Here is a 26959-nt window from a genome sequence, read left to right as displayed (position 1 = left end):
TATCCATATATTCCTAACCATTTGATTATTCAGGGTACAAATTCGCTGTAATGACATGGTCACAATCGCATGAATTAACTCATTTCCAAATATAGCTGATTTACGGCGTCTCTAATACATTGCCATAGTTCTACTCAAATTCTGCTCAAACAGAGATATGCCAATCATCACAAAAAGTTCAAACAGTGTCATCGCGTCATCATTAACATGAGAGGAAACAACTTACACGCGCCATCCCAGCAATACGTGGTGCCATCTGCTTTGTCGATCGTGTAGATGATGCCATTGTGTTCAATAGCATCACATAAGTGTGTATCAGCTTTGACGATGATCCACTATGAGCCGAGTTGTCTCCAGCTAAAGAAGGCACCGGCGTAAAGATAGGTGAGTCCGCGGTCGAACAAGGCAATTAGCTTGAAGTCTGCGTAATTCGCATGTCGTGTGGGCACTTGGCAGATTACAATCTTCGGCAAAACAAGGTCCGTCCAACTGACGTAGTAATCTAGATGACTTGGACCACGATGGTAATACTCTATATAATCCAACGGAGGAAGGATAATCTCATGGGAGGTCTGGAAGTTCACGAGCACCAACATTTTACCATCTTCTCTGAAGGCAGCCATCCAGTGGGAGTTCATGCCGACCCAGTACATACCTGCCAAGAAGTTTCGGGTGATGGTGATCGGATCAATGTCGAGGGAAATGATGTACAACGACCCACTACATACCTTCAAAGAAGTTTCGGCTAATGGAGATCGGATTGAAGTCGAGGGGCATCATGCATGCCTCTGTATCATGGTGAGCCAATCTCACAAGACCAGATAGCAGCAAGTAGGGTGTCTTGAAAAGCTTAGGCCTCGCTTCGACGATGGCCGTGTGCATGTCCCTCGAGCATGCAGCCAGCCGCAGGGCGCTCAACATATCCATACACAAACAACAGAGGTCGAGGATGTCACTGGGGAGATTGCTCCAATGCGGCTCATATGGATGCTGCGCGGTTCGCGTTCAGCCATGGTGGAGTTTGGAAGGGGGCTTGATTTACGGGGGAGAAGGATGTCGGTGCTGGAGCGGCTAGCAAGGGAATAGTGGTACTGGGGGAGGCGAGTGAGGCGACGGTACACGGGGCACAGTGAGATGGAGACGGAGGAGATGGAGATGGAGTGGTGCTATGGGAGCGGAGAGGGAGATGAGGCGAGGCGCCAATGTGCTGTACAGTGGCGGTGACAGATTGCACTATGCACAGGGTGAGGCTGACTTTGGTAACCCGAACACGCCGCCTGGACTAGTGTCAGGCGCAGGGTGTTGTCACTTCACTGTGAGGACCGGATGAATAGTATTTTGACCATCAAGTGTACCACAGTTGTACTACTACTACTACTACTACTACTACTACTACTACTACTACTACTACTACTACTACTATTACTACTACTACTAGGTACATGAGTACTCCAGTATTGTATAGCGTAAATAGGTCTCCCGTGCTAGCATGCACGAGAACCAAATTCTCATGCATGCCCAATCAATGCTCTGTCGCGATGCATGCAGTGGTCATTCTGGTGCATCAAGGATGGCATGCAGATCGTTCCACACTTGAGAAGAGGAAAAATGGAAAGGTAGAATGCGGCAGCAGAGGAAGAGAACGCTGGCTAACGAGGCTGGGAGGGGATCGAGCAGGAAGTTAATGCTCCACGCCTAAAGGTTTTGGGAAAACCTGATTTTCATAAGGTGACTTATACTCACCTAAACGGAGGGAGTATTCCTTAACCATAGAATGTTGTGTCTCCCACTCACGCGCTCAAAAAAAAACTACGACACATTTCTTATCTGTTTGCATAGGTCCCACCTATCAGGAAGGATGGGCACGTACACGAACGGGTACGACTCATCAGTCTACCCACATAGCCTTTTCGTTTAGTCTACCTAGCCATCTAATAAACTGCCTGCATGCCACTTCTCCCATTTACTTCTCCATCGGGAACCGATTCTCCTCGGCTTCTTCACCTTCCCTTCGTCTTCATTTGCATCCAAACCCCACTGCGTTCACATTGTTTTAACCTCTTTAAATAATCATCTACTACTTCAGTTAGACTAGCCATCTAATCCTAATTCTCCAAACCATAGCCCTCCGTTCCAGCGGTTCCAAATGGCGATAGAGATCGATATGCAGGTTTTTAGCGTCCAACATGTCCCCGTCGAAGGCTCGATGCGCATAGTTGCCACTGTCGCCATCCACCCAAGGGTTGTTCGGCAGTGGATCAAAAATGTATCCAACTCCCTCGAAAAGGTAGAGACGAAGGTCATCGGTCTCGACGCAGAGTACACGGAGCGTGCCCCTGGGAAGATCCAGCGCACCGCCGTCCTTCAGCTGTGCCTCGAAGATGATGTTTTTGTGTACCACATCATACCCTCGCCCTCCATACCAGGTGAGCTTCATGATTTCTTGTCTCGGGAGAACATATACTTCTGTGGGGCAGCCATCGAAGGGGACAAACAGAAGCTGGAGCCGTACAACCTTGATTTGAATAGCATCACTGACCTACAAACCAGAATCAAAATTCCTGCAGAAGTTTGTGATAAACAGACACCATCCCTATTCGACGTAGCAAATTTTGTGCTCGGTACAAATCTTTAGAAGGGTGGCGAGACGGTGGCATAAAGGTCGTCTGGATGGGAGAATTATCCCTTGACGTATGAGCGGATAAAATATGCTGCCCTCGATGCCCGTGTGAGTTTCGAGATAGCTGCAAGGTCCAAAGAGCTTGTTGCAAAGCCGTCTCCCACAGAGAATGAGAACAAGAAGAAGAAGAAGAAGAAGAAGAAGAAGAAGGAGAAGGAGAAGAAGGAGAAGAGGAAGGAGAAGAAGAAAAGGCTGCACCAGCAGGAGGGCATTATGGATGGATGAACTATTTCCTCTCTTGTAAAAAAATTATTCCCTCTCGGTGTATATTGATATAGATGGACTATTTCGATGGTGTGCATGTCTTTGGAACAGAGTAGTAGCGTGGGTCCGCTTGACTATAAGGAACTATTTATCCGCATATATAGCTTTCTCTGCTACTCCTTCCAATGATCGGTATGCAGTGCATGTGTCCGTAGACATGACAGCTTGTCCATTGAAGTTCAACTACGGCGACCATCACGTTTCATCTCGCGATTCCCATGACACCACTCCAACCCACGGCACCACGCCCCCCGACGTGCGCCTCACCCCTCTTGGCCGCACCGCCCCTCTGCCTTTGTGTGCATGACATGTGGGCCACCTAAAATGCGGCGAGCATCAAGTTTCTACCACAGCCACCCGCGATTCCCATGACGCCGCTCGAACCCATGAAACCACACGTCTGCCGACCTGCGGCTCACCCCTCTTGGCCCCACTGCCCCTCTGCCTACGGGAGCATTACATGTGGACCAGTCACCTATCGGGTCCACATGTTATTGACTCAAAGCTAGGTGTAGTAAGGCGCTGAAGCTCAGTCTCGACGGCCCTGAGAGGGAAATGTAACTCCTGCGCCAGGGCTTGTGGTGCTCCCGCAACACGAACTCGTGCCAAACTCGAGATTTGTTTCTTTACTATACATGCACGCACCGATTTAATGGACATTTTAATCTCAACATGTGATGGGGAGCTCTAAATTTGAATTTGAAACTTATGCATTAATTGAAGGAGGATGCATTGGCCGTTCAACATATCGGGAACCGCTACTCCCTCTCTCGTCTGCATTAAAGTCGTATCGGGAACTGCGCTGCCCGCTATTAAATCGAATACTCCCTCAGTCTAGGTGAGTATTAAGTCATCTTACGAAAACCACTCGTTTCTTCACATTATATACGTACAATATATATGGCCAACATCATATAGCCAGCGGTTTAGTTGTCAAAGAATTTCAGGGTGCTTAGTTTTGTCAAAGAATTCCAGGGTGCTTAGTTTTATTTGAGGGGTGGGTTATGCACTTATGCTGGACACCATTATTGTGACAAGCCTCTTTAATAGTACTACTGTACAAAAGTGGAGTATATACATTTTTAAAGGCTAGAGGGCAGGGCAGTCTAGCTCGGTCGGTTTCACGAGAGGCGAGGGCCTTTGTGATTTGCCGGCTCATTACTGCTGTCAAATCGAATAGTACTGCGCCGCCCGCTGCACGCCCGGCGCCTCCATTAAACCCCTCGGTTAAACCCGCATGCAAACCGAGAATCCTACTCCGGCCACACGTTCGTTCATGAGCGGGCCGGAATTAAACGCAACACCGGCCGAGCTCCTCCCGCCCGCCCTCAGTTTAAACAAGGCCAGACGCTGGCCAAGCTCCTACCGTCCACCCTCTATTTACACGAGGCCAGACAGACAGTGGGCGAGAATCGCACCTCTCCGCCGCTTCCCCATTTCCTCCTTCACCATTTTCTCCACTCTTCTGATGGCTTCCGATGAGCCGTTCACAGGCATATTACCCAGCTGGGTGGCCTGCTGAGCCCTCCGGTTACGGGCGAGGCCGCTCGGTGCTTCACCAACCTCGCTTGGCCCGACGGAGCCAGTTGGCACCCCAAGCAGGTGCGTGGTTCAGCAACTCGCTGCTCCAGTTCAGCTTGATGAGGAGTGGCGAGTTTCTCCACGCCGGCACAGCGGCGAGCACGCTGGTACGGGCACCGTCGATGCCGCGTCGTACCACGCCACCCGTGTCTGCGGTGGCCGCACCTCCCGTGTATGTGGGTGCGCCTCCCGTGCCTACGGCAGTGCCATGTAGGCAGAGACAGAAGCCGGGTGCGTGGAGAGCGACGAGAAGGTGGCCAGCTTCTTCGTGTCCACCGCCATCATCAAGGACAAGTAGAACACGGGAGGCCGCCGCCACTTGGGACCCATGAAGGCCACCGCCGAGGCAACGACCACGGATTCAGGTGGTTTCTTTGCTGCTTCGTCTCTTCCGAGGACCTTCGTCGACCCCGCAAGTGTCTGACGGACATGAGGAAGACAAAGGGATCCGAGGGCGGCCTTTTAGAACTAAAATAAGTATAGATACATCCATTTATAGGACAAGTATTTCCGGACGGAGGGAGTATTAATTATACAAGAGAGCTGGATTGGCACCTCTTAGTTCATGTAAATGTAATGAAATCAATCATGTTTATATGAAGATCTGGCTTTTTTATACGAAATCCTTCATGCTTATATGAAATCAGTCTGTGTTTGCACGAATTTCATCTGGTTGATTAGAGTTGTAAAAATGTATACCGCTGGCGTTTGATGTCGTCCTCCGCTTAAGGAAGCGGGAGGAAATTTGCCGGTTGCCATTGGAGATGCTCTTTATGTTGGTGACATCCAATCCATTTGAGTTAATTGCCTGTATGATTGCCCCTCTATAAAAATTTAATTGCATGTATAGTGTACACGTGACTTGCAGGGTGGCTACAGCTTCGTACAGAAAGTTAAAAAGAAACAAGCCCATCCTTAATCTTGTATTCTAAGTACTCTGTGGGTTCCACTGTCAGTACAGTAGCGAAAGAAGTATATATTAAATACGTAGAGTAATATATAATATAAAAATATAAAGTTAAAAGACAGAATTCAAACTCATGTCATCGCGTTGCGAGCATCCGGCGTTAACCAGCCTAGCACATTTTTGTTGTAGACCATGCTGGAGATATATCTCCATGTCTACTCTTATATATACTCCATTCGTTCCTAAATATTTGTCTTTTTAAGATTACAAATGGACTACCACATACGGATGTGTATGTAGACATATTTTAGAGTGTAGATTCACTCATTTTGCTCCGTATGTCTTTTCAGGAAGGGGTCAGATTTGTCCTTGATTTATTTATGAGGTATCCAGATGGCACTGCACCGCCAAGAAAATAGGGTAACATCAAAATTATGGACTACTTTTTTGAGTATGTTGGTAAGGTCCGGTCATAGTCACTTGTTGAAATCTCTAAAAAGACAAATACTCCCTCCGTCCGGAAATACTTGTCATCAAAATGGATAAAAGGAAATGTATCTAGACGTATTTTAGTTTTAGATACATCTCTTTTTATCCATTTTGATGACTAGTATTTTCGGACGGAGGGAGTAGAAAAAGAGTTGGTGATGATGGTGTGCGTGCCATCCTGCAATATAGGCCGTCGGATTTATATCTAACGGATAGGAAAGAAACTATGGCAATTTTGCAAAAATATACCCACACGTCTCTCCACGTTCACAAATAAGGCCTTCCCTCGTTCAACCTTTTCTCTCACAAGATAAACTACTCATACAAATGCATCTTGATGTTCCATGCAATGCACGAGCAGCTAGCTAATTTCTTTTAAAATAGTTGCTGCGATAATTGGGTTGAAGTGATATATTTTATGTCTGCCTCAAATCATTTCAGATTCACTAGTAGTAACAAAGAAAAGGTTGCCTTGTTAATTAACAGAAAACAGGGTGAAAACTATCACATGAGGCCGGTAAAAACAAGGCACACTGGGTTCAGCGTCATCGTCACTACAGCTGTGCGCGCGCGAGAAGTCTACATATCGAGGGGGCTACCGAGCGAGGCACCGAGACACAATGTTTGAGAGAGAAACCAATTGTCAGATTATGATCAGATCGAGTTGTCACCCTTCTGCTGTCATTGTTGGGGGGAGGGAGAGAAAGACGTATTGAGAGTGTGCGCGGTAGGCACAGAGGCACAACTAGTGTGTGTGTGTGTGTTTGAAAGAGGAGTAGATAGATTATTATCAAGATCGATGTGCCACCCTACTCCTTCGGTGCCGGGTAGTGTGTGTGTGTTTGTTTGAGAGAGAAGCCAGTCGATAGATTAGTATCAAAATCGAGGTGTCACCCTACTCCTTCGGTGTTGAGAAGTGTGGGTGTGTGTGGGGGGGGGGGCAGTTACACTCACATATCTCTACTCTTATAAAAACAGAGTTGGTGATGATGGTGTTCCTACCATCCTGCAATATAGGCCATCCAATTTATATCCGATGGACACGAAGGAAACTATGGCAATTTTGCAAAAAGATACCCACACCCTCTCCGCATTTGCAAATAAGGCATTCCCTCGTTCATCCTTTTCTCCCACAAGATAAACTTCTCATACAAATGCATCTTGATGTTCCGTGCAACACATGGGCATCTTGCTAGTAGGGAGAAGGAGTTTGTGTGACACATATCTAGCTATATTAAGGGATAGGTAGATAGCATATGTGTGAGAGACATTAGTGGTTGTGGGTGGGTGGAATTAAAGGGGTGGGCGTGTTAGACATAGAGAGCGTGTGTGTTTCTGTGTGAGAGACTTGTAGGATGGGGTAGAAAGACGAATTTAACCCTGACAGAGGGAGAGAAATACACAAAGTGCGTGTGTGTGATTCTGATGCCCATAGGGAAATGAGATATGTATGCGTGTGAGAGAGATTGCACAATTCATTCACGTATCACTATCTAGCGATCGTGGACGTGCATCACTTGAACATAAGTCAATGTCTACTTCATATCGTGGCCAAAGGTACAATATCGATTCAACGCTATAAAGATTGGACACTCACATATCACATTTTTTCTATTTAAATAAGCCTTTTTAGTTGTGCATGCCAAAGTTACAGTGATGTTTCTTCAAACAACCAATGTAGCCATCATGAACATGCATCATTGTTACTCTTGCATTCAAATTCATTAGTCTTGGATGATTTAAGTTTCTATTTTGAAGTAATATATGTAATATTCATATATGAATTCAACGGGTACGCAATTTATGAAATGGAGGCTATGTAATCATATGAGGTAACACTTTTAAGTAGCTGACTACAATATCCATTTCTTTTTGTGCGCCTCTACACTAACACGTCAATGCATTATGTTTAAAGTAAATAACCAATGGCACTAAATTATCTATTTACACGAGAAATACATAGGCTGAGCGTTTGATCCTTTTTTTGTGAACGCGCCACTACACCCGTACGTTGGGCCGCGCCCGTGTGAACGTCCAAGTTATCGGCGCATCATCCCGAGTTATTGTCTTTTTTCTGGGGTGGACTTCACAATAGTTATTAACTGCTGACGCGTGCCCCGTGTACACAGTCTAGCATGACGTTCCCGCTAGCACGGTCCAAAATTAGTTGAAACTGGATACGAACGATCCTGCGGGCGACAAAATCTCTCGCCTTATTCTAAAATTTCCGCCACCTTAGTCTTTAGCATGCGAAATCCCCCTTTTGTCCTTGGTGCACGGAGACCAACAGTTACAATACCGCCCTCATCTACATGATAGGTCGGGGCTGCTTTGGTAACTTCTGGTTCCCCCACTACACGGCACCCCCATTTCCTCTCCCCCTCCCGCAAAAACGACTAACTCCATAGCACCAGAGCATCTTACATCACGCCGTCCGTACTTCATCGCCCTTTCTCCCCTCCCCTCTCGAAACCCTAGACTGCTCATCCACCGGCGTACCATAGCCCATTCACTGCCAGCGGCGTCCACCTCGCCGGATCTACTTCTGCGGCCGCATCTACCCCTCCCACCTCCCCTAGAAACAAGTAGACTGCTCATCCACCACTGTACCACAGCCCATTCAGTGCCGGCCTTGTCCACGGCGCCAGGTCTGCTTCGCCGTTACTCTCGTCAACCGCCGCGCATCTGCAGCGACTCATTCGTACTCCCCACCGGAGACGCTTCGTCCACACCCCCCAGAGCCGCCCCACCGACGCCCCCGTCGACGGCCTCTGATCCTCTTCACCGACACCTTCCTCAACCCTACCGGAGCCGCTTCACCGACACCTTCCTCAATCCTACCAGAGTAGCTTCGCCTATACCATTCTCAACCCTACCGGGGCTGCTTTGCCAACTCACAAGTCCACGGCCTCAGATCCGCTTCCTCGCACCCTCATCCAACCTACCGGAGGAGCTTCTTACGCCCCATCCACGGCCGCAGATCCGCATCGTCGACACCACCCTTAACCCAACCACCGGAGTAGCTTCTGACGCCCCATCCACGGCCACAGATCTGCATCGTCGACACCATCCTTAACCCAACCACCGGAGCAGCTTCACCTACGCCCTCATCCACGGCCATAGATCCGCTTCGCCCACACCGTAGTGCACCCTACCGGAGCCGCTCCACAAACACCCTACTCGATGGTTCTAGATCTCCTTACCGGACCCCGACAGCCAGCGCAGCGTCATCACCCTCGACGTTTCTAACCTGATTCCCACAGTCTGGAGAGATGCCAAGCACCCGCCATGACCTAGGTACTTGTCACCTTTAAACCCGTCCAGCATCACCTGCCCGATGTACTTCAAATATACTAACCAGTCGCTTTTACCTGTTATGCAGTTGTAAAAAACTACAAGGACGATGTTTCTTCTGGATCTAACAGCTTGGCCAACCAAGATCCTGGATTGAGGCATTGCTATGATCTTGTAAGCGCGTCTCTCTCTCTTGTATTGTTCTGTGCCTGCCAGCGTGCTTTGCTAGGATTTTCGACCAGTAATCCCTTTGTGCAGACAATGATTTCTACTACTGGCTGCTAAATTAGATATGTAGATGTCATACATGATACTACCGCGTACCTCCGTTCCTAAGTATAAGTCTTTCTAGAGATTCCACTATAGGCTACATACGAAGCAAAATGAGTGAATCTACACTCGAAAATGCATCTATATACATCTGTATGTGGTCCATACTAGAATCTCTACAAAGACATATATTTAGGAACAGGGGCAGTACATTACACAAAATCGTAGGTGGCATGTAGGAATTCCAGTGCACTACATTAGGCTCCCTTAGAGTGCCTGCTAGTCCAGCATACAGAGTCAAGGCTAGTTTATGGTGCGCACACAATCGTTAATTGGTGGTTTAAATATGCGCAAGGGATATGCAATGTAGTATCATGTAGAGATGTCTGAAATTAGCCGTGTCAACTTGCAGATAGGGTTACTCAATGAAAAAGTACAAGATGTATGTGGCAATTTCATGGAACATCGCAAAAAAAGGAGAGGCAGCGGTGAGCCTATACAGTGTGCCATGGTACGTCACTCCTCCATTGTAATCATCGTGACATATTATTTGTATGCCAGTTCTATTAGCCAAGTTTCTTAGGGACAGTTATTACAAGTTATCCTAAGAAAATAAGCACCTGTGAATATAAGCTCCATGTAATAAGCCAACCAGTTCTTTTCATTGCGTTTTCAGCTTATCTTTGGTATGATCAGTGGAAAGTCTAGGTTGCATTATATTTTTTTCATTTTGCTGCCCATATGGAAATTAATTTGATATGCAAACATCACAAATTGAACCCAGTGCAGTAATTAATATGATAGGAAAACAGACCATCACTATTTGCTCAAAATGTAAATACAAAGATACCATCTACTTGGCACAATCTACTTTGGTCAATGTTTTCCATAGAGATCCCATTGACTAATTTAAACGAAGAACGCATGACCCACATTTAAATGAAGAACAATTATTTATTGAAATTCGATGGTCCAAGTGGCTGGTTATTATCATATAGCAGCACCACCTGAAAGCATCATATAGCAACAGCAGCAGCAGCTCATAGCAACTCATCATACAGCAGCAGCAGTCTGCAATTCATCATATACCAGCAGCAGCTCATAGCAATTCATCATATAGCAGCAACATGAGCAGCTCATAGCAATTCATCATATAGCAGCAGCAGGAGCAGCTCATAGCAATTCATCATATAGCAGCAGCAGGAGCAGCTTGTAGAAACTCATCATATAGCAGCAGCAGGAGCAACTTGTAGCAACTCATCATATAGCAGCAGTAGTGGCAGCTCATAGCAATTCATCATATAGCAGCAGCAGCTCATAGCAACTCATCATACAGCAACAGCAGCAGCAGCTCATAGCAATTCATCATATAGCAGCAGCAGGAGCATCTCATAGCAATGCATCATATAGCAGCAGCAGAAGCAGCTGATAGCAATTCATCGTATAGTGGATCAGAATGAAAATTTGGCAAAAAATCAGAGGAGATCCTCACATTGTTGGATGAGCTCATCCTTCAACAGCACCTCAAGGCCATGGCCTGGGAGGAGGGGAGGGGGAATAAGGTGCCTTCTGCCGCAGTGTGGCATCAGCCGTAGTTGTGCAGCGCCCGCCGGAGTAGTGCGTTGGACGAACCACAGTGGAGCAGCTGCTGGAGACCATGATAATGAGGGGCGGCGCCAGAGCGAGGAGAAGCCACGGAGATTTTCCCCTACCCGCCGGCCATGTAGCCTAGCTGGACATAGCATCGTCGAGGACAAGGCCAGATGGGACCAGGGGCAACGGCTCGCTGGAGGAACCCTAGTGCTCCAGGCAGGGGATCGAGGTAGAGGGAAAGGGGAGATGAGATGCAAGCGGGCAGGACAATGAATGATTGCTTGTTTGTTTTTACTTGAGGGTCAGGTATAACACGGGCGTCAGCAGTTGCATTTTGAGTGTAATATAGGCAGACAACAGAGTCATTTCACTATTCCCCTTCCCTTCAATTTTTAGTGAGGTTCTACCCGAAACACCCCCCTCCAAAGCGAAATTAGTTAAGCCCAAGCCCATAACTCAAAAATGACTTCTTTACATCTTTTATGGCTTCTTTGACAATATGCCCTGAAAAGGCGGAATCGAACTGGCCCTTAACCTGCAATTCAATTGTGCGTGCAATGATGAATCACTCCTTCCTGCTATCTGTACATTTAGGCATCATCATACATGGCATAACCTAATACATGTGCATTCCATTGTAGAATCTGGAATATGCAATGTTTATGTTAGTTCATACGCTGCACATGATGTTTAAATGCCCCTTAAATCTGGTCAGTCAAGTGATGGTCTTTAAGCCTCCTTCTTTGCTTCTTTTCTTGATATGTAAGATTTGCTCACACATCTGTTCAATTGCGTGTTTGCATCAGCCAGCCATACTAGGACTGTTTGCTTTGATTACTTGTTGTTCTTGACCTAACACTCTAACAGAGCTTGTCAACGATTTAAACACTAAGGGTTGCTGTAGTGGGGCCTTGTCTAACTCATAGGTGACATAAAGGTTTGGCTGTACACTACAGTAGGCAAGTATGTTAGGAAAGTATGCATATTTATCTTCCAAGGAGACGAGTAACTAGTTGACATAATTATGTGGTGTTGTTTTGTTATAATCTCATCCTTTTGTGTTCACAGACTGGAAAGTATGCATATTTATCTTCCAAGGAGATGAGTAACTAGTTTGTGTCACCTTGCAGAGGGGGTGCAATGAAGATAAGATTGAGGATTTCCAAGTACAAGATGTTAGGAAGGAGCCTTGCAAGAGAAGTAGGAGCTGCGTTGAGCCTCTTCAACCTGCTAAGGTAAGTCACTGTATGCAACTCAACAGTTCAATTCCTTGTTTGTTTCAGGCAAAGTTAATTTTCTCTTTTCAATTGCTTTATTTGTCCTCAGTTAATGAGATGCCCAAATAACCATGCCTGATGTTCGGTACTTGTATCACTATTAGTTGACATAATTAAAGGCCTTACCATTTAATTACTCTGCCGAAGTGTGCCTGGAGCTTTGAAGTCTATTAACCAACTATTATTGCATGAGGCTCACAATCTAGTTTATACTATGCTAATGATTGCATAGTTTTGCCTACTGTAGTATGTTTGTATGAAACCCTCTGCTGTTCATTATGCTCCCTAAGACTTTAATTGAGGCACAGAATGGCCAACTGCTTGCTTACTTATACGCAACGTGTTGTCTAAATTTGTAACTTGTCTGTGTTTTCAATTGGGCCCCAACATCATGCTCCTCTGGTGAGCTAAGAGGGATTTCTGTATGCAGGCTGCACAGACTATCTTTTTTATAATTTTTAAAATATCACCTACTTATGCTTCATGACGGGTAACATTTTTTTTGAAAGTGACGTGTAACATTATTGTTAGTCATGTTTTGCCATGTAGTACAAAATAGTGTCTTGTTCGCTTCACTGTTGTAACTATATTTTTGCCCTACTCATGTGTACTTACAGAAACATTTCAGGATGAAGTGACATCAACACAAAGATCTGCGAGCAGTGCGGCATGGCCGGTACCGAATGATTATGGATTGGAATTGGAATGTGCTGATGTTCTCGAGCATTAACTAGAGGTGGCAAGACAACGTGTACATGATTGTCAACGTATAATCAACAAGTTGAGACTGGACATGCATGTATTAGATGCAGGAGTCAAAAAAATGAAACAAGACACTGAGGTAACCATGAAGGAATTGGAGATTTTGCAGACTGAAATTTGTGCTATCTGAATCCGGCCAATCCTATTTTCTAAAGAGATTATAGTTCAAATGGAGTTAAGTTGATGCGCGTCCATGATGTATGAGTTGTATTTGCCCAGTGTATGTAATTTTCTGTTTGTGTATGCTTTATTATCACCTGTGCCGAACCATAATGCCCAGTGGGTATAATCGGCTGTAATTTCTTTATTGTATAGTGTAGGATTAGTCTACCTTTCTATGCCTTGCTCTCTTTGTTGTAATAGTGTAGGCTTTTTAGAGGTGATAGTATTGAGTAGGATAATTCTTTGAATATGCTATATCCTTCAAACGGGGGCCAATTCACTCGACCATGGCCCTTCACGGGCCGTCGGATCCATGGGCCTTCTATGTCTCGTAGGATCCATGGGCCTTGTACGTCTCGTAGGATCCATGGGCCTTGTACGTCTCGTAGGATCCATGGGCCGCCAGCTCATTTATGGGTATTGTACGGGCCTTTAATGGGCCGTAGATGGGCCTTTAATGGAAATCGTACATTTTATGGGCTGACCATAATGGACCGTTAATAGGCCGTATTTGGTGATGCTATGAAAATGGCCCAACAGACTAACGGTCCACAAACGGGCCGACTATAACGACGGGCTGAATTTGGCCCACAAACAGAAAATGACAGTAACGGGCCGTAAGTAACCGAATGCTGCAAATGAGCCCAAGAATAAATGGCCCCTCAGAAGGCCGAAAGTTAACTTGGGCTAGAAATGGCCCAACGGAATAACGGGCTGTTAATGGGTATAAAGTGATACACTGTTCATTACGGGCCAGTTTCACCACGGGCCGTTAATGGGTGTAAAGTAATACACTGTTCATTACGAGCCAGATTCAGCACGGGCCGCTAAAGGGCCAAGAGTAACGAAGGGCCTCATATGGGCCGAAAGACGTCATGGGCTATACATGGGCCAGAAGTGAAAACGGGCTGGAATCATATCGGACGGCCGAGATGACGCTACTGGGCCTAATTCGGATAGGGTGTAACGGGCCTTGGGTTAGCGGGCTATAAATGGGCTATATGCGAGCAGGCCGTTAACAGGCTTTCCATGGGCCGGCCCGCCAGCTTTTGACCAAGTCAAATGGGCTGGCCTTTTCACAGGAATGGGCCACTGTTGGGCCGTGCCATGTGTCGACGTATCATAGGCGCCTTCTGTCCAGTGAGTGGATGACTTCTGTCCCAACGATGAGCCGACACGTGTTTCCTCTAGCCAATGATGATTTTACACATGGAAAATCTCCATTGTTCGGGGCTGTTAATGGGTTATCGGATCCAAAACCCGACCCGATAGCTTAACGACATTCTGTTACGGTGGATGCCACGTGCCGGTCACTCTTGATGAAAGCACTTCTGTGACGCGTGATTTATTGTCATGGAAGTGGACACTTCCGTGATGATAATTTTGGTAATGTCATGGAACACTTCTACGACAGCACATGTATGACTATCTTGATTCTGTCATAAATTTTTCATGGATGTACATGCATGACAAAAAAAGCGACCTACTGTGACAAACAAGTATCATCACGGAAGTGTATTTTTTTGTAGTGTAGGGAAAGGCCTAGAATTAAAGTTTCCTCTATGCGCGTTGTTACCAAAATTGTTCCTACCAACAAAATTCACATCCATAGATTCATTATTATTCTCAATCAAAGTAGACAAAGGCATATCATTAGGATCAGAAGAAACACACTTATTAGCAAATAACTTCATAAGTTCATCCATCCTTCCACTCAAAACATTAATCTCTTCTATCGCATGAACCTTTTTACTGGTAGATCTTTCGGTGTGCCATTAAGAATAATTAACCATAATATTATCTAGGAGTTTAGTAGCTTCTCCTAAAGTGATTTCCATTACAGTGCCTCCCGCGGCCGAATCTAAAAGATTTCTAGAAGCAGAATTCAATCCAACATAAATTTTTTGTATAATCATCCATAAATTCAAACCATGTGTAGGGCAATTACGTATCATTAATTTCATCCTCTCCCAAGCTTGTGCAACATGCTCATGATCAAGTGGCTTAAAACTCATAATATCGTTTCTCAGAGAGATGATCTTAGCGGGAGGAAAATACTTAGAGATAAAAGCATCTTTGCACTTATTCCTTGAAACAATTCTATTTTTAGGCAGAGATGAGAACCAAGTTTTAGCACGATCTCTAAGCGAAAACGGAAATAGCTTCAATTTAACAGTATCAGTATCAACATATTTCTTCTTTTTCATATCACATAAATCAACAAAGTTGTTTAGATGGGTAGCGGCATCTTCACTAGGAAGGATAGCAAATTGATCTTTCATGACAAGATTCAGCAAAGCAGTATTAATTTCACAAGATTCAGCATCGGTAAGAGGAGCAATCGGAGTGCAAATAAAATCATTACTGTTGGTATTGGAAAAGTCACACAATTTAGTATTATCCTGAGCCATCGTGACAAACAATCCAACACACAAGCACACAAGAAGCAAGCGAAAAGAGACGAACGAAAAAGAGGCGAACGGAAAAGAGGGCAAATAAAACGGCAAGGGTGAAGTGGGGGAGAGGAAAATGAGAGGCAAATGGAAAATAATGTAATGCGAGGGATAAGAGTTTGTGATGGGTACTTGGTATGTCTTGACTTGTTCGTAGATCTCCCGGCAACGGCGCCAGAAATGGCTAGTTGCTGGGAGATCAATGATACGTCTCCGACGTATCTATAATTTTTGATTGTTCCATGCTATTATATTATCTGTTTTGGATGTTAATGGGCTTTATTTTACACTTTTATATTATTTTTGGGACTAACCTATTAACTGGAGGCCCATCCTAAATTGTTGTTTTTTGCCTATTTCAGTGTTTCGTAGAAAAGGAATATCAAACGAAGTCCAAACGGAATGAAACCTACGGGAGCGTGATTTTTGGAACAAACGTGATCCAGAGGACTTGGAGTGGATGTCAAGCAATCAACAAGGAGGCCATGAGGCAGGGGGGCGCCTACCCCCTGGGCGCGCCCTCCACCCTCGTGGGCCCCTCGTGGCTCCATGATACGTCTCCAACGTATCTATAATTTTTGATTGCTCCATGCTACATTATCTATTGTTTTAGGCAATATTGGGCTTTATTTTCCACTTCTATATTATTTTTGGGACTAACCTATTAACCAGAGGCCCAGCCCAGATTTTTTGTTTTATGCCTATTTCAGTGTTTCGAAGAAAAGGAATATCAAACAGAGTCGAAACGGAATGAAATCAACTGGAGAAGTTATTTTTGGAACGAAAGCCACCAGATAGACTTGGACTCCACGTCAGGAGATACGGGAGGTGCTCACGAGGGTGGGGGGTGCGGCCCCCCTAGGGCGCGCCCCCTGCCTCGTGGGGCCCCCGTGGCTCCTCCGACGTACTTCCTGCACTCATATATATCGTCGTACCCTAAAACTTCCAGAACGCACAATAGATCGGGAGTTCCGCCGCAAGAAGCCTCCGTAGCCACCGAAAACCAATCTAGACCCGTTCCGGCACCCTGCCGGAGGGGGAATCCTTCTCCGGTGGCCATCTTCATCATCCCGGTGCTCTCCATGACGAGGAGGGAGTAGTTCTCCCTCGGGGCCGAGGGTATGTACCAGTAGCTATGTGTTTGATCTCTCTCTCTCTCTCGTGTTCTTGAGGTGATACGATCTTGATGTATCGCGAGCTTTGCTATTATATTTGGATCCTATGATGTTTCTTCCCCCCTCTACTCTCTTGTAATGAATTGAGTTTCCCCTTTGAAGTTATCTTATCAGATTGAGTCTTTAAAGATTTGAGAACACTTGATGTATGTCTTTCCATGCGTATCTGTGGTGACAATGGGATACCACGTGATTCACTTGATGTATGTTTTGGTGATCAACTTGCGCGTTCCACCCATGAACCTATGCATAGGGGTTGGCATATGTTTTCGTCGTGATTCTTCGGTAGAAATTTTGGGGCACTCTTTGAGGTCCTTTGTGTTGGTTGAATAGATGAATCTGAGATTGTGTGATGCATATCGTATAATCATACCCACGAATACTTGAGGTGACATTGGAGTATCTAGGTGACATTAGGGTTTTGGTTGATTTGTGTCTTAAGGTGTTATTCTAGTACGAACTCTAGGGCTGTTTGGGACACTTATAGGAATAGCCCAACGGATTGATTGGAAAGAATAACTTTGAGGTGGTTTCGTACCCTACCATAATCTCTTCGTTCGTTCTCCGCTATTAGTGACTTTGGAGTGACTCTTTGTTGCATGTTGAGGGATAGTTATGTGATCCAATTATGCTATTATTGTTGAGGGAACTTACACTAGCGAAAGTATGAACCCTAGGCCTTATTTCCTATCATTGCAATACCGTTTACGCTCACTTTTATCACTTTCTACCTTGCTGTTTTTATTATTTCAGATTACAAATACCTTTATCTACCATCCATATACCACTTGTATCACCATCTCTTTGCCGAACTAGTGCACCTATACAATTTACCATTGTATTGGGTGTGTTGGGGACACAAGAGAATCTTTGTTATTTGGTTGCAGGGTTGCTTGAGAGAGACCATCTTCATCCTATGCCTCCTACGGATTGATAAACCTTAGGTCATCCACTTGAGGGAAATTTGCTACTGTCCTACAAACCTCTGTACTTGGAGGCCCAACAACGTCTACAAGAAGAAGGTTGTGTAGTAGACATCAAGCTCATTTTTGGCGCCGTTGCCTGGGAGGTGAGTGCTTGAAGGTATATCTTTAGATCTTGCAATCGTGTCTTTTAGTTTCTTGTTTTATCACTATTTTAGTTTATAAAAGAAAATTACAAAAAATGGAATTAAGTTTGTCTCATACGCTTCACCTTTTTAAAATCTTTCGTGAGTATGATGGAAAGGATAATTGTGCTCAAGTGCTAGAATAAGAAATCTATAAAATGTTTGGCACTAAGTATTTGAATGATGAGCATGATTGCAATGTTGTCAGTACGAATTCTTTGAATATCCATGACACTGATGATGATTGCACTAGTTATGATGAAAATGTCTCATATAAACATGTCAATTTTTGTGGAGTGCATTGGGTTTGTAAGTACACACCAAATAGGGAAGATAGATATTGCATGAGGCATAAGTACTTAGAAACTAAATTGTTGCAAGAAAGGCTAGATGATTGTGCTGAAAATTTAAATTTTCTTGGCCGTACTTGTGGACTTAGCAATGAAAGTGGTCATTTAGCTATCCGATGCAAATTGTTTCATGATCTAATCGTGTCCAAAAAATTGTGATGGTTTGATTTCCCTTGCACACTATAATGAACTTAGTTTTCTTATGGGCTATGAAGAAATGAAACGTATAACTAACTATCTTCCAGAATTTGCCCGTTATAAACTTCTTGGTTTTGATCTAGAGGAAATTTATATGTATTGTGCAGTGAATTGTATTGAAAATCCTTATATTGCCAATTACATAAAGAAAAGAAAACAAATAGAAGATGAAGAGAATACTAATGAAAGGGAAGAGACTTCCCAATACCCTCCTATTATTTCTTATGACGAATCAGGTAACAAGGAAGAGCCTCCTATTCAACCAATCTCCTTAATAAGGAGCTCCAAAAAGAGGATTGAACCCACACATGATGTGGGGAAGAAGAAGAAAATAAAAAGGAAGAGAGGTAAAAAGATATCTCTCCCAAATAATGCTGCTCCTATTACTATTGTGCCTCATGAAAATATAATTGTGGAAGATAATGATACTTCTTATGATCTTTAAAATCTTTTTGGCACTTGCTTGGAAGAATATTATAATTGCTATACTATTGGTGCTATCCATACTATTAATGATGAGAGTGATTATGCTTATGATATGAAAAGGCCCAAGCTTGGGGAAGCTATGTTTGATGAGGACGACATATTTGAGAATATATTTGCTGCAATTAATGTTTGTCCCAAGCTTGGGGATGCTATGTTTATTAATGATGATATTTTTGGTATTCCAAGTTTTGATATGCAAAGTTGTTATGATAAGAACAAAGTTGCTACTTATGATGATTATTGTGATGAAACTTATGCTATAAAGAGTAGTGATGATTATATTTTATAAAACTTGTCATGATTATGATTACCCTTTCTCTGAACATTACTCTTTTAATGTGGAAACAATTTATAGTATTCAAGTCTCTTATGATACTCCCACTATTCCGACTGAGAAGAAATTTGCTTATGTGGAGAGTAGTAAAAATTCTATGCTTGTAGATCATGAAAATAATGCTTTAGGTGCTGGTTATATTGTTGAATTCATTCATGATTCTACTGAAAATTATTATGAGGGAGGAATATATGCTTGTATGAATTTTAATAATATCAAGTTTCCTCTCTATGTGCGTAAAGTTTTGAAGTTATGCTTGTTTTACCCTCCTATGCAAGTTGATTCTTGTTTCCATAAGTTGTTTTCTCACAAAATCCCTATGCATAGGAAGTGGGTTAGACTTAAATGTGCTAGTCATATTCTTCATGATACTCTCTTTATGTTACGATTCTTATCTTTTATATGAGCATCATTGAAATCAGCGTGCCTAGCTAGGGGCATTAAACGATAGCGCTTGTTGGGAGGCAACCCAATTTTATTTTTATTCCTTGATTTTTGCTCCTGTTTAGTAATAAATAATTCATCTAGCCTCTGTTTATATGTTGTTCTATGCTTTTAATTAGTGTTTGTGCCAAGTAGAACCTTTGGGAAGACTTGGGAAAAGTCTTGTTGATCATGCAGTCAAAAACAGAAACTTTAGCGCTCACGACAATTGCTGCCATTTTTATTTGGAGAGTGATATTTAGTTAATTGGTTTTGCAGATGATTAATAGATAAATTACTCAGGTCCTGCAATTTATTTGAGAATTTTATGAGTTCCAGAAGTATATATGTTTGATCCAGATTACTACAGACTGTTCTGTTTTTGACAGATTCTGTTTTTCGTGTGTTGTTTGCTTATTTTGATGAATCTATGGCTATTAAAATAGTTTATAAACCATAGAGAAGTTGGAATACAGTAGGTTTAACACCAATATAAATAAAGAATGAGTTCATTACAGTACCTTGAAGTGGTGAATTATTTTCTTATACTAACAGAGCTTACGAGTTTTCTGTTAAGTTTTGTGTTGTGAAGTTTTCAAGTTTTGGGTAAGGATTCGATGGAATATGGAATAAGGAGTGGAAAGATCATAAGCTTGGGGATGCCCAAGGCACCCCATGGTAATATTCAAGGATAGCCAAGAGCCTAAGCTTGGGGATGCCCCGGAAGGCATCCCCTCTTTCGTCTTCATTCATCGGTAACTTTACTTGGAGCTATATTTTTATTCGCCACATGATATGTTTTTTGCTTGGAGCGTAAATTTATTTTGTTAGGATTTTCTAGATGTTATTTAGAATTTTTTTTTGCATATTTTATTTCAATAAAAGTGGCATTGATAGCCTTTACTATGCCTATGTTACAAGTATACATGTTGCTGTTTGAAAACAGAAAGTTTACCGCTGTTGCAATAACTCCCTAGAAAAGTCAGAATGTGATAAAATGTTGAAACTTTTGAATATTAAGCTCTGATAAATTTACTACAGTGGGAATTTTCTTTCATAATTTTTGGAGCTAGGGAAGTATGGATGTTGCTGCATTCTTTACAGACTATCCTGTTTAGGCAGATTGCTGTTATGTTTGCATTGTTTGCATATGTTTGCTTCTTTAATGATTCTATTTGAGGATAGGACTATTAAATATGCAGAGGCATTTAGTATGCAATGTTGAATAATAATTTTAGTGATTTGCTATAGTAGAGTATGATAAGGTTTTTGCAATGGTTTATACTAACCTATCTCATGAGTCCTTGTTGAGTTTTGTGTGGATGAAGCTTTTGAGATTTAGGGAGACCGTGATATGAGAGGAATTAAGGAGACACAAAAGCTCAAGCTTGGGGATGCCCAAGGCACCCCAAGATAATATTTCAAGAAGTCTCAAGCGTCTAAGCTTGGGGATGCCCCGGTTGGCATCCCACATTTCTTCTTCAACAACTATCGGTTAGTTTCGGTTGATCCTAAGTTTTTGTTTCTTCACATGATGTTTGCCATTCTTAGAATGCCATTTTGTTTTGCTTTGCTTACTGTTTGAATAAAATAACAAGATCTGAAATTATTAAATGTTAGAGAGTCTTCACATGGTTGCATAATTATTCAACTACTCATTGATCTTCACTTATATCTTTCGGAGTAGTTTGTCGATGCTCTAGTGCTTCACTTATATCTTTTAAAGCATGGTGGTAGTCTTATTTTGAAGAAATAGATGAACTCTCATGATTCACTTAGATTATTTTTATAGTCTTAAATATCATGGTAATTTGCTTAAAATCCTAATATGCTAGGTATTCAAGAATAATAAAATTCTCTTATGAGTGTGTTGAATACTATGAGAAGTTTGATACTTGATAATTGTTTTGAGATATGGAGATGGTGATATTAGAGTCATGCTAGTTGAGTGGTTATGAATTTGATAAATACTTGTGTTGAAGTTTGTGATTCCCGTAGCATGCACGTATGGTGAACCGTTATGTGATGAAGTCGGAGCATGATTCATTTATTGATTGTCCTCCTTATGAGTGGCGGTCGGGGACGAGCGATGGTCTTTTCCTACCAATCTATCCCCCTAGGAGCATGCGCGTAGTACTTTGTTTCGATAACTAATAGATTTTTGCAATAAGTATGTGAGTTCTTTATGACTAATGTTGAGTCCATGGATTATACGCACTCTCACCCTTCCACCATTGCTAGCCTCTCTAGTACCGCGCAACTTTCGCCGGTACCATAAACCCACCATATACCTTCCTCAAAACAGCCACCATACCTACCTATTATGGCATTTCCATAGCCATTCCGAGATATATTGCATGCAACTTTCCACCGTTCCGTTTATTATGACACGCTTCATCATTGTCATATTGCTTTGCATGATCATGTAGTTGACATAGTATTTCTGGCAAAGCCACCTTTCATAATTCTTTCATACTTGTCACTCATGCATCATTGCACATCCCGGTACACCGCCGGAGGCATTCATATAGAGTCATATCTTGTTCTAAGTATCGAGTTGTAATTCTTGAGTTGTAAGTAAATAAAAGTGTGATGATCATCATTATTAGAGCATTGTCCCAGTGAGGAAAGGATGATGGAGACTATGATTCCCCCACAAGTCGAGATGAGACTCTGGACGAAAAATAAATAAAAGAGGCCAAAGAAGCCCAAATAAAAAAAGAAAGAAAAGAGGCCATAAAAAAGAGAAAAGGCCCAATTAAAAAAATAAAAAATGAGAGAAAAAGAGAGAAGGGACAATGCTACTATCCTTTTACCACACTTGTGCTTCAAAGTAGGACCATGATCTTCATGATAGAGAGTCTCCTATGTTGTCACTTTCATATACTAGTGGGAATCTTTCATTATAAAACTTGGCTTGTATATTCCAATGATGGGCTTCCTCAAAATGCCCTAGGTCTTCATGAGCAAGCAAGTTGGATGCACACCCACTTAGTTTCTTTTTGAGCTTTCATATACTTATAGCTCTAGTGCATCCGTTGCATGGCAATCCCTACTCACTCACATTGGTATCTATTGATGGGCATCTCCATAGCCCGTTGATATGCCAAGTCGATGTGAGACTATCTTCTCCCTTTTCGTCTTCTCCACAACCATCATTCTATTCCACCTATAGTGCTATGTCCATGGCTCACGCTCATGTATTGCGTGAAGATTGAAAAAGTTTGAGAACATCAAAAGTATGAAACAATTGCTTGGCTTGTCATTGGGTTTGTGCATGATTTAAATATTTTGTGTGTGAAGATAGAGCATAGCCAGACTATATGATTTTGTAGGGATAGTTTTCTTTGGCCATGATATTTTGAGAAGATATAATTGCTTTATTAGTATGCTTGAAGTATTATTATTTTTATGTCCATATGAACTTTTGTCTTGAATCTTTCGGATCTAAATATTCATATCACAAGTAAGAAGAATTACATTGAAATTATGCCAACTAGCATTCCACATCAAAAATTATCTTTTTATCATTTACCTACTCGAGGACGAGCAAGAATTAAGCTTGGGGATGCTTGATACGTCTCCAACGTATCGATAACTTTTGATTGCTCCATGCTATATTATCTACTGTTTTAGGCAATATTGGGCTTTATTTTCCACTTTTATATTATTTTTGGGACTAACCTATTAACCGGAGGCCCAGCCCAGATTTGCTGTTTTATGCCAATTTCAGCGTTTCGAAGAAAAGGAATATCAAACAGAGTCAAAATGGAACGAAATCAACTGGAGAAGTTATTTTTGGAACGAAAGCCACCAGATAGACTTGGACTCCATGTCAGGAGATACGGGAGGTGCTCACGAGGGTGGGGGGCGCCCCCCTAGGGCACGCCCCCTGCCTTGTGGGGCCCCCATGGCTCCTCCGACGTACTTCCTGCACCCATATATATCGTTGTACCCTAAAACTTCCAGAACACACAATAGATCGGGAGTTCCGCTGCCAGAAGCCTCTATAGCCACCGAAAACCAATCTAGACCCGTTCCGGCACCCTGCCGGAGGGGGAATCCTTCTCCGGTGGCCATCTTCATCATCCCGGTGCTCTCCATGACGAGGAGGGGGTAGTTCTCCCTCGGGGCTGAGGGTATGTACCAGTAGCTATGTGTTTGATCTCTCTCTCTGTCTCGTGTTCTTGAGGTGATACGATCTTGATGTATCGCGAGCTTTGCTATTATATTTGGATCCTATGATGTTTCTTCCCTCCTCTACTCTCTTGTAATGAATTGAGTTTCCCCTTTGAAGTTATCTTATCGGATTGAGTCTTTAAAGATTTGAGAACACTTGATGTAAGTCTTGCCGAGCGTATCTGTGGTGACAATGGGATACCACGTAATTCACTTGATGTATGTTTTGGTGATCAACTTGCGGGTTCCACCCATGAACCTATGCATAGGGGTTGGCACACGTTTTCATCGTGATTCTCCGGTAGAAACTTTGGGGCACTCTTTGAGGACCTTTGTGTTGGTTGAATAGATGAATCTGAGATTGTGTGATGCATATCGTATAATCATACCCACGAATACTTGAGGTGACATTGGAGTATCTAGGTGACATTAGGGTTTTGGTTGATTTGTGTCTTAAGGTGTTATTCTAGTACGAGCTCTAGGGCTGTTTGTGACACTTATAGGAATAGCCCAACGGATTGATTGGAAAGAATAACTTTGAGGTGGTTTCATACCCTACCATAATCTCTTCGTTCGTTCTCCGCTATTAGTGACTTTGGAGTGACTCTTTGTTGCATGTTGAGGGATAGTTATGTGATCCAATTATGCTATTATTGTTGAGGGAACTTACACTAGCGAAAGTATGAACCCTAGGCCTTATTTCCTATCATTGCAAAACCGTTTACGCTCACTTTTATCACTTGCTACCTTGCTGTTTTTATTATTTCAGATTACAGATACCTTTATCTACCATCCATATACCACTTGTATCACCATCGCTTCGCCGAACTAGTGCACCTATACAATTTACCATTGTATTGGGTGTGTTGGGGACACAAGAGACTCTTTGTTATTTGGTTGCAGGGTTGTTTGAAAGAGACCATCTTCATCCTACGCCTCCTACGTATTGATAAACCTTAGGTCATCAACTTGAGGGAAATTTGCTACTGTCCTACAAACCTCTGCACTTGGAGGCCCAACAACGTCTACAAGAAGAAGGTTGTGTAGTAGACATCACTCCATCGACCTACTTCTTCCTCCTATATATATATATATATATATATATATCTACGTACCCCGCAAACAACCAGGAGCACCACGAAAACCTAATTCCACCGCCACAACCTTCTGTACCCAAGAGATCCCATCTTGGGGCCTTTTGCGGAGCTCCACCGGAGGGGGCATTGATCACGGAGGGCCTCTACATCAACTCCATGGCCCCTCTGATGATGTGTGAGTAGTTTACCTCAGACCTTCGGGTCCATAGCTAGTAGCTAGACGGCTTATTCTCTCTCTTTGGATCTCAATACAATGTTCTCCTCGATCTTCTTGGAGATCTATTCGATGTAACTCTTTTTGCGGTGTGTTTGTCGAGATCCGATGAATTGTGGGTTTATGATCAAGTTTATCTATGAACAATATTTGAATCTTCTCTGAATTCTTTGATGTATGATTGGTTATCTTTGCAAGTCTCTTCGAATTATCAGTTTGGTTTGGCCTACTAGATTGATCTTTCTTGCAATGGGAGAAGTGCTTAGCTTTGGGTTCAATCTTGCGGTGCTCGATCCCAGTGATAGAAAGGGAAATGACACGTATTGTATTGTTGCCATCGAGGATAAAAAGATGGGGTTTATTGTTGGGGAACGTAGTAATTTCAAAAAAAATCCTACATACACGCAGGATCATGGTGATGCATAGCAACGAGAGGGGAGAGTGTCGTCCACGTACCCTCGTAGACCGTTAAGCGAAAGCGTTATGACAACGCGATTGATTTAGTCGTACGTCTTCACGATCGATGATCCTTGGTACCGAATGTACGGCACCTCCGCGTTCAGCACACATTCAGCTCGGTGACGTCCCGCGAACTCATGATCCAGTAGAGCTCGGGGAAGAGTTTCGTCAGCACGACGGCGTGGTGATGATGTTGATGAAGCTACCGTGGCAGGGCTTCGCCTAAGCACCGCTACAGTATGACCGAGGTGGATTATGGTGGAGGGGGGCACCGCACACAGCTAGGAGAGATCTTTGTGATCAACTTGTGTGTCTAGAGGTGCCCACTGCCCCTGTATATAAAGGGGCAAGGGGGAGGCCAGCCGGCCCATGTTGGTGCGCCAGGAGGAGGAATCCTCCTCCTAGTAGGAGTAGGATTCCCCTCTTTCCTACTCCTACTAGGATGGGGAAAGGAAGGGAGAGAAAGAGATGGAAAGGGGGGGCGCCGCCCCCTCTCCTAGTCCAATTCGGACTAGAGGGGAGGGGGCACGCTGCCTGCCCTAGGCCGGCCCCTATCTCTTTCCCTTATGGCCCAACAAGGCCCATTAGCGCTCGGGGGGTTCCGGTAACCCCTCCGGTACTCCGGTAAAATCCCGATTTTACCTGGAACTTTTCTGATGTCCAAATGTAGGCTTCCAATATATCAATCTTCATGTCTCGACCATTTCGAGACTCCTCGGCATGTCCGTGATCATATCCGGGACTCCGAACTACCTTCGGTACATCAAAACATATAAATTCATAAAACTGATCGCCACAGAACTTTAAGCGTGCGGACCCTACGGGTTCGAGAACTATGTAGACATGACCGAGACATGTCTTCGGTCAATAACCAATAGCGGAACCTGGATGCTCATGTTGGTTCCTACATATTCTACGAAGATCTTTGTCGGTGTCAAAACCGGCGGATCTCGGGTAGGGGGTCCCGAACTGTGCGTCTAAGGCAGATGGTAACAGGAGGCAGGGAACACGATGTTTTACCCAGGTTCGGGCCCTCTTGGTGGAGGTAAAACCCTACGTCCTGCTTGATTTATTCTTGATGATATGAGTATTACAAGAGTTGATCTACCACGAGATCGGAGAGGCTAAACCGTAGAAGCTAGCCTATGGTATGATTGTATGTTGTCCTATGGACTAAAACCCTCCGGTTTATATAGACACCGGA

This window comes from Triticum urartu, chromosome 6A (assembly GCF_056163025.1).
Source record: "Triticum urartu cultivar PI428250 chromosome 6A, HENAU_Tu73, whole genome shotgun sequence".
In the NCBI taxonomy this organism is placed as follows: Eukaryota; Viridiplantae; Streptophyta; class Magnoliopsida; order Poales; family Poaceae; genus Triticum; species Triticum urartu.
Note: the sequence above shows the minus strand (reverse complement) of the source record.